This window comes from Leiobunum rupestre, chromosome 9, assembly GCF_980474605.1.
Source record: "Leiobunum rupestre chromosome 9, qqLeiRupe1.1.hap1, whole genome shotgun sequence".
Taxonomy (NCBI): domain Eukaryota; kingdom Metazoa; phylum Arthropoda; class Arachnida; order Opiliones; family Sclerosomatidae; genus Leiobunum; species Leiobunum rupestre.
The window spans coordinates 42,802,411-42,807,589 of record NC_143392.1 but is presented as its reverse complement, the minus strand read 5'-3'; positions in this window follow the sequence as shown (position 1 = coordinate 42,807,589).

The following is a 5,179-nucleotide window of genomic DNA, read 5'->3' as shown; positions in this document are numbered from 1 at the left end:
GCATTTCTACATAAATAGCTGTTTTTTCTTCATCTCAACGGTGCAGAGTTCAACAAACTGATTATTAAGTCTAATATTTAAGCTACGATAATTTTCGAACTTCAGCACTATAAATAAAAACTTTCCCCTTCAAAGTATCCCCGCCACAACGAACGTTTTCGGAAAATATTCCTAAACTAGCAGAAGAATCTCCGCGTATAATAAACTCGTTAGTATTCTATTAGCCCCCAAAAATGGTTTTCTCGTTCGTAGAATGTAAACAAAATGCTGTATTTCCCTTCAATGTGACCTCAAAGATATTATTTCCAATATTCCTCAAATATTTCCTATTTTAGCGATAGAGGGGTGTGAAATGTTTCAATACCACGTTTTAGGAAGGTAGAATTCGAGTAGATCGTTAATCTAGGAGATAATTAAGATTCAGTACTTAATTTCGATAAATATACTAAGTAGGCCAACTACCAATACCAGACGCTTATAAGTTTGCCCTTCGGGTGTAGTATCTAATGTCGTTTTTACGGCAATGACTACAGAATTAAATATTAATTTAGAGATATCGGACTGGTCCATGCTGACATAAATTATTATATTATAATAACAACGTAAGTAACATAGAACAATAAGTATGACACTTCCTATTGTTACAATGCTAATCAACCTTAGCTAATGAACGACATTGACACTGACACTATACATCTTGGACTTGGACTCCCAACCAAACTGACAATTGTGAGTGGTATCAAATCAAGCGTATGTTTATTTCTATACTTAGGGTCAATTATTATGTTAAGATATTGGGAATCCTGTGGTGCATCTAGTTTGTCATACTGTGTTCTGACAAAAAGATTTTTTCTGAGTCAGAAAAATTCTTAGCGTAAGATTCGAAACAGACGCGTTTCTTTTACTAAGAATTCTTTGTCGCATAAAATTCATCTAAAAAATAAAAACCAAAACGCACGTGTTTCGGTTAGGCCTTTGCTCTAGAGGGCAATTTAAAATGAGTAGGTACTAAAGTAAATGTTAGACATTAAAAATAAATTACTAATAATTACTTACCATTCCCTATTATTTTGTATTCCCACTGTTTTACACGTTAAATAGAATTTTTATCTGTTTTCGGGATCGTATAGTGCTACATCAATATCAGCCATTTTGATTTCTGTCGGCAAGTTAACTCGAAACTAATCTGACTATTTGGCTCAGAATGGTCAAAACCAATAATTATATTTCCGGTCAGAAGAAGTGTCTAGTTTCTTAGGGTTGGAAAGAACACTAGGACACCAGAGAGCTCTGTGCCAAACTAAACCTTGAATGCCCAATAATTCCGCAATCAGATCGGTGATTATTTTTAATAACTGTCACTTATGTGTATTATGTTACTTATGATAATAACACATATTATATTATGATAATTTATTAAAATAATAATCTTTGCTTGAAAAAGTTTCAATTAACACGCGTCGCGCTCAATTATTAAATACAATTGAAAAATCGCTCATCTTTAGCCTAGTCGAGGTAAAACTCTTCATCAATGGCGTCGCAACCATAAAATTTTATAACTTTCTTTTTTCGCATAATTTTTTATCTCAATTATCTCCTATCACTACACAAGAAACTACAAAGTTTACTTTTATTTAGAGGCTCTTTCCAAGAGCGCACCCAGAGCGACCTTTCGGTGTCGACGCATCTGAACGGTCATGGAAACGGGTTAGTGCGATAAAAGTGGTCGACCTTCTTGGCACGACAAAAGAGGTGTTCCGGGGAGAAAATATCGCTCCTTTTTGTTTCTTGGAAACGGTCATCGCATCGTTCTCACTACATTTTGGGTGTTTCTCTCCTTATTCCTTCAATACTCGGTGTGCCTCTTAGCCAATTTCCGAATTAAAAAACCACTGGTAAATCTAGCGCTTCTAATTTCTATCTGAACATATCAATCCGTTATCTTTTTCTCACATGATCAGGTAAAATCTGAATTATATATCCAAACTGCTTCACTAATTTCACCGTCAAATTTACATTTATATGAACGTATAAATTTGTGGCGTAAGCGTAAGTCAAATTAGTTTGGTTTGTCTTAATCCACCGCATTGGGCTAGAAAGAAAATATTAGGATAAATGCTTCAAAGTGCCAGTTAGTAGCACTACAAATGTAGCGATCTACTCATCGGTGGGGGTTCAAATCGACAATGGAAACAGGCGGCGATATCGCGTCGCGTAATTTTCATGACCGTTCAGATGCGTCGACACCGAAAGGTCGCTCTGGGTGCGCTCATGGAAAGAGCCTATTAATCAACAATCGAACTTATGCAAAGTTAACTTTAATTTTATATAAGCATAAGGAACGTATTACCCCGTAAGTATGACAATTATAAAATATTACGGCCAAACGGTTTTCAGAGTTATTGCGCAATCAAGGTATAGGTCAACACAGAGCACCCTAGTGTCTAAATATGACCAAATCGAAATAGACTACTACCAAGGACGATAATATAGTACTTAGTTCAGTTGCAAGTCCAAGTCTTGGAGCTAGAAAAGAGTGTCAGTGTCGAAAATTAAAAATTAACATGAAGTTTTAATGATTAAAACGGTTTTGAAATAAGAAAAACGTAGGTCCTGTAGATGAACTTAACAACTAAAAAAAAGTTATGATAATATTCAAATCTAACTTTAAAAATATTTTTTGGACAAGGCTTAGGGCATCTTTCAATGTAGGTCTGCTTTGAAAATGATTTTAAAAGCAGATTTTTATTTTAATTAGAGCTAATACCCAAGGCACCACCTTCGACCACATAAGCAATGTTGCTTGTGCGTGATCAAGTAGCAGGTGCTAGGTGGCCGGGTTACAACGCGTAGGAGGTCAACCATCAGCTCCCAACACTTACTATTATCGTTAACCTCAGCAAGCTTTTAACCAGTGGGAAGAGAACTTACAAACTCTACGCAGAAGGAAAGGTTCCGGATTTTCACAAAGTACCACTAGCTGGGATCGAACCCGGCTCCTCTTGCTGCGAGGCGAAAGTGCTGACCACTCCGCCACCGCACTTTTTAAGTTTACCAAAAGATAAGCTTCTACAAGCTTTAACGCAAGACTTTGAACCACCCAGGACACTCATTTAACAAAATTAATTTAAACTAATTATATTTAAAAATAATAACACGGTTAGAGATGTTTTATGTATATCGTAAACAAAAAATAACAACATAAACAGCCGACGTTCACAGAATAATGAAAAAAGGTTGATAGCTGTAAAAATAAGCCGTAAGTGGTCGCTACCATCACAAATATCACGTGACTAGGCTGGATAACCCCCATTTTCTTCCCCCTTTTCCAAAATACCTTCCGCGTGAAAATTATAGGAAAACTGGCAAACAATTTCTTTACTCGTCTATGGGAAGTGTCATACTTATTCCAATTATGTTACTTTAGGAAGTGTGCGCTATTCAGAATAATCATTAAAACCACATTAATTCTAAAAATACTATTCAAATAGTAAAAAAATATAAAATAATTTGGTTTATATAACTTAATGGCATTTTTAAAATTATTTGAAATATAAATATATAAATAATAATTGATTATTACAAGAATGTATTTATTTATACTCAGGGAGAATGAATATGTCGAGATTATTTTTAGCGTTTCTCCAATTCCACCCGTTGGGGCCCCCGGTATGCTCCTCCGCTTTAATAAAATCAAATAATACTACAATCTCATTGGTTCTTAAAAATTACGAGGACGCAAAAATAAGACCGCCTCCCCCCCCCCCCCCCCTTAGCGTGACGGGGTTAGGGCCTCAACGTGTCCGTCGATAATCTCGACATATTCATTCTCCCTGAGTATAAATAAATACATTCTTGTTTATTATTTAGCAGAATAATAAATAGTCTACGGTCTATTTATTATTAATAAAATTTTTCCGATTTTGGTTTGAATGGGCGACATTATAAAGTAGCGTGCCCTTCTTGTTTTGACGGGGAAAAAGCTACCTTCGCCTATGATTCCATTAGCTTTCCCACTAAAGAGTATATGAATTCATTCGCCGGCTTAAGCTGAACTATTTCGTTGTTTTATTTTAACAAGCTGGGCAAGCGTAATGGTCTTTTATGCTTTCATTATGTGTTTTTCAAATAAACTTAATGAAAGTAGCGGCTAGACGTGAAGTAGCTCTTTTTTCCATAGATGTCGCTAGCGTCGAAATCAAAAAGGCGGTACTTATAGGTACCCCTCGCGTTGATTGGATCGTTTGTAAATTGGTCAATAACATAAATTACAGCAATTATAAACAATATTTTCACGGGATATATAATTTAGGTTAAAGGCCTAGTATATCTTCTGCCAGTTTTCCTTTAAGTTTTCTTCCCGCCGCGCAAATATCCTGGTGGTAGGCCAACCGCAGAACACGTAGGCCTACCACCAGGATATTTGCGCGGCGGGAAGAAAACTTAAAGGAAAACAGGCAGAAGAAATACTAGACCTTTAAAGTTCACTAAATAGAGTATAAATTGTCTAACTATAATACTCAACAGTGGCTAGAGGTCGGCGTTTCGATAAGAATTAATCACTTTATCGTTTTTTATCCGAAAAATAAAATTATTTTTTTGCATGTTAAATCCCTTTCTCTCCGTGGATAATATCTATAAATAAACGAATAACCGCAATTTTTATGGTTAATTGATATTTTGGCAGTTAATTTATCTGTTTTGCCCACCTCTAACAGTGGCTTTCTGACGACGTTATCATTTGGCTATTTTAAATTTTAGCTTTCTTGGCCATTAATAGATGGCACCACGCTCTCCAGTAAAGTCGCTTTCTTTTCAAAGAATCGGATAGATTCATGGCCATCTCTAATAACAGAGGCCTTTTCATAATATAGGTGGCAATTATAGAGCCGCCACTTGCTTTAAGGCATTAAACGTAGCGGTCCCTGAACCAAATAACCAAGTAAAACATTTATAAAGCACATTGTTTAGTCATAAAACCTCCAGACTATTTTAGTAGCGGAATATAAAGCAGACAAAAACACAAAGTGACGAAACAAAGTGATAAAATTGGACGATGGGGACGCAAATTCTCGATAACATTTAATCACTATTACACTATTTTTTCATTCGTCGGAGTTCACAATACATCACCCATGTTTTATTTCTATAGATAAAAATTTGCTTCCAAAATGGCGAC